This window comes from Procambarus clarkii, chromosome 1 (assembly GCF_040958095.1).
Source record: "Procambarus clarkii isolate CNS0578487 chromosome 1, FALCON_Pclarkii_2.0, whole genome shotgun sequence".
NCBI classification, from domain to species: domain Eukaryota; kingdom Metazoa; phylum Arthropoda; class Malacostraca; order Decapoda; family Cambaridae; genus Procambarus; species Procambarus clarkii.
The window spans coordinates 42,283,657-42,296,160 of NC_091150.1; the positions used below are offsets into that span (position 1 = coordinate 42,283,657).

General features: G+C 45.1%; 1 protein-coding gene across 7 annotated transcripts in view; it reads right to left on the bottom strand.

Annotated features, from left to right (window-relative positions):
- The window catches only part of LOC138349580 (tyrosine-protein phosphatase non-receptor type 4-like), a 263,170-nt gene that overhangs the window by 83,827 nt on the left and 166,839 nt on the right, over positions 1-12,504 (bottom strand). The window lies entirely within an intron of this gene.

Sequence of the window (12,504 nt, forward strand, 5' to 3'; positions counted from 1 at the left end):
CCTGATATCATCACTGTAATGTTCAACTTGGACTGGAATAGTAAACAATCTACAGTATATGTATACGATAAAATGTCTTGTGTGTCCAAGGCTGCGAGTCACACTTGGGACGATCCTCAAACACCTGAAGGGGGAATGGTCTGGGGAATGGGACAGGCATAGGCTGGTCAGCGTCACCACAATTCAAGAGGGAACAGGGGTGTCACAGTCGCATACTGTCCCCTCACGACCGATTTTGGCACTGTCACCAGCTATACCCAGCTAAGTATTTGAAAACTTAAAATAAAAGTTATTGTAAAATGAAAAATTATGCATCGATACCAGAAAAATTAGCAAAAATTTTCTAATCATATTTTGTCCACAGTAGTATAAACAGACGATTCTTCCACAACTACAAAGTCTTTAGCAAGCTTTCCCCCCCCCCCCCGTTTCAAAGTCAAAGGGGAGACTACTATATTTGTGTAATATTTCCCAGTAAGCGCTTGGCTCCCATCAGCGGATCACCCCCGCACGCCAATGGAAAACTAGTACTGTATATTTTTTTTAGGAGAGAGAGAGAGAGAGAGAGAGAGAGAGAGAGAGAGAGAGAGAGAGAGAGAGAGAGAGAGAGAGAGAGAGAGAGAGAGAGAGAGAGAGGGAGGGTGGGGTGGGGGGGTGGGTGGGTGGGGGGAGGGGATATCCAAGTGCTGCCAGGTACACCTTACCCTAGTATTAAATATTCAAAACTTATTAAAATATGGAATGATTCTTATCTTTAATAAACCTTTATCTCTGACTTTGTTTATATATATATATATATATATATATATATATATATATATATATATGCAATTGACGATCACAAAACACTGATCATTTTATGCGGAAAATCCACAGAGAAATATGAAAGGAGGTGAACGTTTCGGCTTATTAAAGCCTTTGTCAACACCAGACTGTCTGGTGTTGACAAAGGCTTTAACAAGCCGAAACGTTCACCTCCTTTCATATTTCTCTGTGGATTTTCCGTATACAGTGTATATATATATATATATATATATATATATATATATATATATATATATATATATATATATATATATATATATATATATAAAATCACATCATAAATACTCTAAGATTGTAAGACCAATCACCTCCCTCCACTCAAGATACCTCGAACTATCGTACGGGATATGCTGAGGGGCTGCACCACTGAATCACCTTTCCTGTGGCCAGAGGGTCAACTCTACCTGCAGGTTGATGGTGTGGCGATGGGGTCCCTCATTGAGGGGTCTTGTTCGCCCAAGCATTCATGTCTCATGTTGAGTGAGTCGTCCATCATGCAGAGGGAAGGGCTGAACCCTAGTGTCTGCGGCAGATGTGTCCACGACATATTCCTATGTGTTGACAATTATCACACATTGGAGAGGCTTCGTGGCAAGCTACAAGAATTCTCAGGCTTGAAGTGTTTAATGACATGCATTATATATATCAATATTATATATAATATTGATATATATTATATATATGCGAACAAGTTTGAATGGTCCCTAAGCATGGGGTGTGGAGTTTTCATTCACATATATGCTTGGGGACCATTCAAGCTTGTTCACATTTTTGTTCACGTAGCCCCATAAAAATGAGGCGATTTGATGAAAAGCTATGCCCAAGATTACCCATCAAAGTGCCGTCGAGGTGGTGGTTCAAATAGCCTCGGCTATCACCATTTTTTGTACGGTCACTGATGGTTGAGTGGTTTAAAGCACCGTGTACACCAGTTGCAATGTGCTCCTGGCGGTCCGGGTTCGAGTTACTTCTGGGGTGTGGAAACGCTGTGCGTGCTAGTGGCTATATAAGAATGTAAGAACTCTTGTATAAATAAATAAATAAATAAATAAATAAATAAATAAATAAATAAATAAATAAAAATAAATAAATATAGTGGGGGTATTGAGCTCTGGAACGCAATTTGAGTCACGTATTCAGATGATATTTCACTAATCTCCAGTAGACGAACCAACCCATAAATATACTCCAGTACACAAGCTTAACTTTCTGGAACCTGTTAACTATATTCTGCTGGGAAGGAGCAGTAAACCTACCCTCTACAACGAGTAGTAGTAGTGACAGAGAATGTAGCAGAGCACACAGCTGTGTAACAGAATAGTCTACCTTCCCTACAAAGAAAACCGCCCTCGAGTCCTGTAAAAGAAAACTGCTTCGTCAACGAGATACTACGATATTTCTTCCAGATTTGTCTCAGTTCTTACTCACCTTCACTCAAATTTGGCACCAATGTGAAATGTTAAAACGTTCCTTAATGTGACCCTAATGTCTTCACTTCACCTAATGTGCAGCATATATTTATATGCTGCACATTAATGAGGTATTTTACACAGTTCTTTAACCCCATCCAGGTACAACGTATATAGCTATGAACCTTGATGGGGTTCTGGGAATTCTCCTACTCCCCAAGACGGGCCTGGGTCTAAGCTCGACTTGGGAGAGCTTGGTCCAAAAGGCCGCTTGGAGCAGCCCGGCCGTAGGCCTACATATCCGCCACAGCCTGGTTGATCGAACAGTTTTTCCACGTAACACCTCTGATGTTCAGTGTTCTCTGATTGTGCCTATGGCACCTCTGCTCTTCACTGGCTCTATTCTGCATTACCTTCCATTTTGTTTACTCTGGTTATGTTCTTATTCTACTGCAAATAAATATTAGGGACATGACCCTCCAGTATTTTCCAAGTATGTATTACTTCACAACCTCTCTCGTCTTCTTTCTATAGAGTGCATTTTGAAGACTTTGAGACGATCCCAATAGTTTAGGTACGTTATCGCGTCTAAACAATATCCGTCGGGTGTTCACAAGTCAACATTTTACTTGTAATTCAATTTACCATCGTCGAAGCTGTGACCGAGACGCGCTCCGTTCCCGCCAAGCCTGTAGGGTTAACACTACCTAATAAATTCCTGAACTATATGTTTAACAGATCTCTCACCCTGTCCTTGAAGGACAGAAGACAATGTATATATTCTGGTTAGCATTGTCAATGTGTGGCCACGTCTGTGGTAGAAAATATTAATAATAAATAATAAATAACTAGCTAATCATTGTAAATAAAACAAGGCCGTCTTCAGGGCGCAGTGGTTACCACGAGACACCAAACCCATTCTCAAACCACCTGGATAGTTATCTAGATATTTGTGAGGGTCACTTCCAAGTGATACCCAATCAATCAGGCTGTGATTCATACTGTGATTCGTATACACCTTTGTGATTACATACTGATTGTGATTAAATACATACTATACATACTGTGATTCGTATACACATATACACCTTACCCAGGCCTATGCATAAACCCTCAAATCTCACTCAAACATTTGAGAAAAAACATTCATTGCAATGTATTTTTTTGTTAGGAAAATAAGGATTATGGGGAAATGCAGCAGGACTCTTTGACCATACATTAGATGGTCCCGTTTAGTCCTCACCACCCTCCAGGACTGTATACCTCGCTGCTTGGTGTACTTACACTGAGTTTACAACGGACAATGTACTGGACAATATTCAGGACTAAACTATATTTTTGGTTGGTCAAAAGATCTATTGTATTGGCCTTCAAACCCTCCCGGGGTTGATAGACTAAGCCCAACATCAATCCACCCCCCCTCTCTCATATACATACTGCACCTATACAATCCACCCCTTTCATGTACATACCAATCCAATCTATTATACAACCCTATTTCCAAAGGTTAGCAGATTCCTTAGTCGAATACTGATTTCTAAAAATATACCCCGGGGTCTGTGTTGAACATATAGTCTTAAATATACCCCGGGGTCAGTGTTGAACATATAGTCTTAAAATAGACCCCCGGGGTCAGTGTTGAACATATAGTCTTAAAATAGACCCCCGGGGTCAGTGTTGAACATATAGTCTTAAAATATCCCCCGGGGTCAGTGTTGAACATATAGTCTTAGTGTGGAGGATGTGTTGGTGTTGACGCTTCTAGACAGGATGTCCGCTACCCTTGAGCGGCGACTCTTGGGACACAAACACACTGTTACACAGGTCGCCCTCCACCCACCCTACAGTGGCATGTGGCGTGCACTCTCGCCCTCCAATTCAATTTCTTTATTATGCACCCCATACCCATCCCGTGGGCAGTGGGGGGAAAGGGTTACAGAGGCACATAATGGGTTCAGGAACTGAAGCCCATAGTTTGTTTAGCTAAGCAAGTGACAATCATGTGAAGCTAGTTACACAATTGTTAATGTTATATACATATATATGTACATATAGGTACACAATCATTTACACAAATACATATAAAAAGATTATTGATATGTATATCACAAGTGATTCAACAAGAGGCTCACAACAGTCACTACACAAGGCACTTTACATCTATGGTGAATCACACAGTTACTAGTCTTACTCCACACCCACCCAACTGGGCGGCAGCTTTACAGTCATGTGCAGGCTGCACCTACAGTAAGCAAATTTTGGATACTTGGCTACAATACATCGATACAAGACCGTAATCTCGTCACTTTCTTGACTTTTCATGTGTGGGTTGGGTCACTCAACAGTGGAGTTGTAGAGTTTGAAAAAAAAAAAAAAATCCCGTCAAGGTAAGGTGATGCGAGTGATGGACACCGCCTTGACCACTACCTGAGGGAATGTGAACACCTGAGACACATTAGAAATATGTGTAGAATAACAAACTCCACATTGTTGGAGTTAGGAAAATATTATTTGTCAGATATTGATACTGTTCTTAAGAGATTTCCCCCATTTTGCACCCGCAAGATAACGTAAGATTTTAAGGGTTGACAGATGTTAATCTTCTTGTTTGAGGAGCTGTTCACTTGAGACAGTTAAGCAAGTCCCAGCTGTGTCTGGGTACAAGTGACAGGATGAATAACCCAGCGGATTTTCTTCCTATTGGGGAGTGTTGTACATGCTGCTATGGCGGTATGTCCACTCACAAGATGAGTGGCGCTGCCCAATACTGTCACTATGGCGGTGTGTCCACTCACAAGATGAGTGGCGCTGCCCAATACTGTCACTATGGCGGTGTGTCCACTCACAAGATGAGTGGCGCTGCCCAATACTGTCACTATGGCGGTGTGTCCACTCACAAGATGAGTGGCGCTGCCCAATAAACTCGCCCCTCGGGGCAAAAAAAAAAACTTTAATTTCATACAACACCGAAGGGAGAGTGTTTTCAAATATACCAAATAATAAGCAACAAATAAAGAACAGCATATATACATGTTCTTGATTGTTGTTAAGTATTAGCTTCAAGGCCTGCAGTTACCAGACTCTTCTTCTCCTCTACAATTTTGATGCCACATTAATACTTATACTTCACACATACAGACACTTCATACACACATACCAAAAGAATAGGGGTGGTAGGAGAAGAAAATATCAAAGTGTTCAGTGAGGATCCACAAGGTCTTCTCTGAGTACTCTTTATATTCTTCTCCGAGGCTATGGGTCCCTACACTTGCACCAGAGGTGGTACCCCTATACTTCAGAACTCGAAACTTTTCCACTTGCAACTTTCTACGCCTCTAGGGAGTGTAACCTTGTTGATCTTGATCTTAGCATGGAAGATTCACGGTAAAGACTTGAGAGTATAGTCCAAGTGGAGGCCCACTGACCTGCGTCATCTGAAGGTGTTGCATAATATCATTACTGTATACATAATGAAATAATCAGAGTTGACGTCATGTACTGGGATCGAACCTGTATCTCCGAGGAACTCAGAGACGCGTGGGTTCGATCTCAACAAGTGGCTTGGGGAGTAGAAGAACTCCCAGAACCCCATCAAGCAGGAACCCCCCATCAAGCAGGAACCCCCCATCAAGCAGGAACCCCCCATCAAGCAGGCTTCAATTATTTTTTTATTAGTGTATTATCATAACTGTATTATGTGTGCTCATTCGTTTAGTTTTCCTCTGCATTGGGCTATAGTTAGAAGAGTTAACTAGAGTCAGCTGTTTCAAGGCAGCTTCCCAAGGGCACGTTCAGAGAAACCCGTTCATAGCTCCTTGTATGCAAGAGGTCACGGTGCTGGTGACCTCTGACCTGGCTTGTTCTGTGACACTGACCTCGCCAAACTGTCCTGTGATAAGTTGGATACTAAAATAATAATACTATCATTATCAAACTTAAGTATAAAAATACTAAGTTGTAATGTCAAATCTTGGAGACGAAAGGGCACACACACACTTACAAGGTCTTGTAAGAGTAACAACTAATTTATTATTTCCTAAACAAAGGTGTAGAAAGTTTGTAAACACGACCTTGGCACACCTGTGTGGCGGTGTTGACAGTACACACAGGATGTGTGGGAGCCTCAACCTCAGCTCTAAGATGTGTGGGAGCCTCAACCTCAGCTCTAAGATGTGTGGACGCCTCAACCTCAGCTCTAAGTCAATCCTGTGAGTAAGTTCTTAGTAGTGATAACCATAAACAAATATCAACCCCCATCCCAACCCCCCCGTCTCTTCCCTCCTCTCCACTTTCTGTGTTCTTACCTTCTTACTTAACACAGTTTGAAAGACTGTGCTTCATCTCCTGGGCCCCGCCTTTCCGAGTGTCGTTTGTCTTATAAAACTACTATTTCTAATCTTAGTGGTTTTACACTGAGGGAGAGTTTCCTCACACCCCTGAGGCTCACCTGAGTGTGTGTGTGTGTGTGTGTGTGTGTGTGTGTGTGTGTGTGTGTGTGTGTGTGTGTGTGTGTGTGTGTGTGTGTATTTAATCAATACACCTGAATAACACACAGAAATCACACTAACGTGATGCATCAAATGAACAAATCCACATCACGGCCCTTGTGGATTTGTTCAATACACCTGAATATTTTGAATGTCCGGGTAATGTCCTCTTTATTTCTCCGTTACTCCACAGGTAATAAATTCACCTCCTGACAGTCCCCTCAATATTGGGACCTGATACCTGCTTGATGGGGTCCTGGCCTTGTTGTATAATGTACTTTCTCCATCTACTTTCCTTACTTGCTTAACTAGTACCTCTCCCGGCCCCCTCCCCCCACAGCATCCTCCAGCACTGGTCGCACACATGATTTACATAGTCTGAAGACTGTGTGTGTGATTACGGGCTATTCATGCCCGTGCCACCTCTTGGGTGGCTTAATCTTTACAATCATCTATGTGTGTGAGTCAAGGATGCTGCCCTCATGGTCGCCAGCGGGGACACTCATCCTCCGAGCCTCATTAACGAACAAATCCACAAGGGCCGTGACGAGGATTCGAACCTGCGTCCGGGAGCATCCCAGCCACCGCCTAAATCTCATTAACGACTGCTGCTCACCACACTTTATGTCGGGATCTTCTCGGCGCTTCCTTCTCCCTCCCAGACTCCCGTCACACAAGCCGTCAACGTCTTCAACCCACAAATCAGGAACACGGGTTTAATGTTGACCAGACCACACACTAGAAAATGAACGGACGACGATGTTTCGGTCCGTTCTGGACCATTCTCAAGTCGATTTGGGAATCGACACTATTCGATTGAGAATATTCGATTTGAGAATAAGGAGGTACTATGCCTCCATTCTCACAATCTTCTTGGTTATCTTGAGGTTATCTTGAGATATCTTAATCGACTTGAGAATGGTCCAGGACGGACCGAAACGTCGTCGTCCCTTCATTTTCTAGGATGTGGATTTGTCAACATACTTCAGCCACGTTATTGTGACTCGTCGCCTGCACGGGTTTAATCCTGGGCAGGATGGAACTGGGTGAGCATGCGTTCTTTCATCTAATGCCTCTGTTCACCTAGAAGTATAACAGGTATCCAGGAGTTAGGCCATTTTTGTGGGCTGCATCTTAGCGAAGGTCAGTAGATGGCTTACGATGACCTCGATAAGTATACATACAGGCTTCCTGTCCCCGATAACTGGAATGACATCCAATCTCAGGTAATTTGATATTAACCATGGTAAGTTACGCTCTTTCCCCCGTGTGATGTTCCACTGACATCCTTATTTCTCATAACCCTGCACTTATCTGGTTTAAATCTAGTAACCATGTGTCCGACTACGCCTGCTTGATGGGGTTTTGGGAGTTCTATTCCTCAAGCACTATGCCTCCAGCATATTTATATCTTCCTAGTAACCTGTAACCCTCACTCGGTCTTGTCCTGCTTACCTTAAGGTGTTTTCGGGGCTTAGCGTCCTGGCGGCCCGGTCGTCGACCAGGCCGCCTCGTTGCTGGACTGGTCAACCAGGCTGTTGAAAGCGGCTGCTCGCAGCCTGACATATGAATCACAGCCTGGTTGATCAGGTATCCTTTGGAGGGTCCCTACTAAGGACAGGTTGGCAGCATCAGTGATACAAACGAGTTAGTTTGGTAGCAGCTTACGTGTACTCGGGTCTTAGCACTGATCCTTGTGGGACTCCACTCCATAACATTACCCTATTCCAGTACCTTCGACTATTTCATATTTCCTAAGTTTTCCTTTACAATTTAGTAGCTTGGTAGTTTCTGAGGCCTTGAGGTTATCTTGAGGTAATCTTGAGTTGATTTCGGGGCTTTAGTGTCCCCGCGGCCCGGTCCGCGACCAGGCCTCCACCCCTAGGAAGCAGCCCGTGACAGCTGACTAACTCCCAGGTACCTATTTACTGCTAAGTAACAGGGGCATAGGGCGAAAGAAAGTCTCAAGGGGGAGATGACCCCCCTCCCCCGCCATGTGCCCCACGTGTGCACATGAGAACATTCCGTGACACTAAAGTTAGGACAGAAAACATGCTCTCTAGCACAATGAGCTCTGGAGTGCACAGAACCAGGCACTCCAGAGAACTGGTCCATAAGGACCTGAAGACGAGGACGGTGGATACACAGCTCCAAGCCTCCAGGTGTGTGTCACGACACCCACAACACCTACAACAACACCCCACAACGCCTGCAACAACACCCACACATTATTACTCGGGTGTAACGAGTTCAGGGTACGGTCTGTCTGGCACCGCTGCCACTCTTCCATCACACGGGGGAAGCAGAGACTCCATAATGACCTTAATAAATGCACTTCTAAACTCGATTGCTACTTAAAGTGGCCACATTGCATCCCCCATGCAAATGTGAACCGTAACGAGGTTGTTATCTAATTACTGCTCCAGATGTGATTAAGGTCATGCTTTCGTCACTCTCTCCTCTCCCCCCCCCGCCCTCCCTTGTTGAAATTAGATAAGACTTCATGTCCTGTCTTCTGAGGACACGAGTAAGGAGCAACAGGAGTCATGAGTATATATTAATAGCATTTCTTTGTTTCTACCACAGACGTGGCCAGACATTGACAATGCTAACCAGCATATATACATATTCTTCTGTCCTCCATGGACAGGGTTAGGGGGGGGGGTCTGTTAAACGTGTAGTTCAGTGATTTATTGAATAATCAACCACAGAAAGTGATTGTAGGGTTTTTAACCTGCTAATCTAACCTACATATATAAATACATAAGACAGATTTACGCCTGTGTTACATAAACAGTGTTGGAGGGGTCAGCCACTCATGCAACCCGTTCTCGCAAATTTAATAAGTCAATATTGACTTATTAGTTGCGTGCATAGGTGACATACTAAACATAATAGTTTCCCTTGAAAAGCTTCATAGAAAACACCGACCTTACCTAACCTACTTAGTATGTTAAAATAAGCATCTTATTTCTTCGTAATTACAATTGTTACGTAACCTATTATAGGTATAGGTTAGGTAATAATTGTAATTACGAAGCAATAAGATGCTTATCTTAACATACTAAGTAGGTTAGGTAAGGTCGGTGTTTTCCATGAAGCTTTTCAAGGGAAACTATTATGTTAAGTATGTCACCTATGCACATATTTAATAAGTCAATATTGACTTATTAAATTTGCGAGAACGGGTTGACTCATGACCCCAGAGTACTTACCTCTCAGTGTCTTCGGGGAAAGGAATTACCAGGGGAAAGCGCCAAGCCATGACAACTATATAGCACTGGTAAAGGTCAAGACAAGGGTTAGGGAGCATAACCAAGCAAATATTGCGGCAGCCAGAAAAAATGATCGGATGGATTACGAGAACTTTCAAATCCAGGGATCCCATCACAATGGTTGTACTATACAAGTCACTTTTACTGTCCCGTCTTGAGTACTGCTCAGTACTCACTTTTCCCTTCAGAGCAGGAGAGATTGCTGAAATAGAGGGAATACAGAGAACATATACGGCACGCATAGACGAGATAAAGCACCTAAACTATTGGGATCGTCTCAAAGCTCTCCAAATGTACTCACTAGAAAGGAGACGAGAGAGATACCAAATAATATACACGTGGGAAATACTGGAGGACCAGGTCCCTAATCTACACAGTAAAATAACAACGTACTGGAGTGAACGATATGGAAGACAATGCAGAATAGAACCAGTGAAGAGCAGAGGTGCCATAGGCACAATCAGAGAACACTATAAACATCAGAGGTCCGCGGTTGTTCAACGTCCTCCCAGCAAGCATATGAAATATTGCCGGAACAACCGTGGACATCTTCAAGAGGAAACTAGATTGTTTCCTCCCAGGAGTGCCGGACCAACCGGGCTGTGATGGATATGTGGGCCTGCGGGCCGCTGCAAGCAACAGCCTGGTGGACCAAACTCTAAAAGGTCAAGCCTGGCCTCGGGCCGGGCTTGGGGAGTAGAAGAACTCCCAGAACCCCATCAACCAGGTATCAAGCAGGATGGGACGGGGGGGGGGGGGGGCGGGTAGGAATGGTGTCGTCTAGAGCGTGTGTCTAGGAACACCCAGTGCATAGGTTCGAATCCTCATCACAGCTCCCGTGGATTTGTTCATAATTATCCATCTTCCAGTGCACTGGGTGGACTGTGTCAGCAACATGTTCATCACGGTCACGCTGGTGGCTCCACTGAACGGTATGAAAGTTCATGAACTACGCAACTCTAAACGCCTTATTGCGCCTGAAAATAGTATAGTATACGCACGATATATAGGCGAGTGCGCATACGCTTCGGTGTTGCGAATTACTTATAAATTCGAAACAGGTGGTGTCGGGGTCTCGAACCCGCGCTGTTGGACTTACTTGGGGCCGTTTATGTCAGCCCTGGACTATGGCCATGACTAAAAAGTGTTCCTGGAGGAGAGTAAGCAACTGTGGTGGCCTAATACTCGACCCTCCAGAGGTTGGCAGGCCTTAAGCCCTACACCTCACCAAGCGTGAATTGTGCACAATCGCTATCAATGTGGGTGGTGAATGTGTCAGCTGGGAGGTGGTGATACTGCTGCAATATTTCGTCCGCCTGTGTTCTGGCCGGCAACCGTCGCGTCCATCCATCAATGCACAACAGCTTGAGTGACAACCTGGCCCCGCCCCCTTCCGGGAAGAGGTGCAGGAGGAGGCGGCGGCGGCGCGTGTGTGCGCTCACCGGCCGGACTAGGAGAGACAGAGAGTGACTAATCCGTATACATTACCGCCGAGTCGTCACGCCCCGGGAGGATACAATCCCCATATTCACTTTCCCGCAAATTTTCAGGTACACGCGACGTAGGTGGCACGACCCTAGAGACGGCGAGCATTTGAACGAGACACAAACTTGGCTTACCTGAAGCATATAACCTGCAGAGGGTTTGGGAGTTGTTCTACTCCCCGCACCCGGCCTGGGGCCAGGCTCGACTTGTGATAACTTGGTCCAACATGGACCAACTTGGCTTGAGCATGGAAGTGGACCTGGCACGAGGCTGGCCATGAGACGCCATCCTTGCTAGCTTATACCAGCCTCAGTCTTCACCTTCCTAGTCGGAGACAGGGCCGCGGGGCCGTTGATCTCCGGAAGCTACACAAGGTAGGCAGGTAGCCTCCACTCACGTATTGATGTATCGACTAATGCTTCAAGATCAACCTCAATACACGTTAAGCTAGACTCGCTGGCTGACGGAGATAACGGGACGAATACAACGCTTCCCAAACTCAATCAAAAACCACAAAAGTGAGTTTTCTGTCACTAAACCCGGAGCACAAGGGACCCAGTGCATCTACACAGGTCTACCAGCAGTCCTGAACCGTGTCCCTGGGTATGGTGGCTCAGGCACCAGGTGTGGCCCACACCTGGTGCTGGACCCGGGCACCAGGTGTGGGCCTGGTGCCCGGGGAATACATACCGCCCACACTGACAATGGTAGTGTCCCACAATACCACCGGCCGGAGATTGTAGGTGGGGAAAGGTGGGCGGGAGGCCCCCCACCAGCGGTAGGGGAGGCTCTATAAGGCGTCGGAGATGAAGTCATCAACAACCAACTCAAAAAGTTTGATTTCCGTCACTGGGTCGATGTCGAGCCGATGAGTAGCCTTGACTGACGTGATGACTCGTACTTTGCAGGCGGGGTTGAGGTGTGGGCGAGGCATGGACATCCATATTGTCCTGTACCCTGTTTCTCGTTAATGTTCCTCCTTTATGGGGAGTGTGAGGGGGGGGGGTGAGACTGAGGGAAATG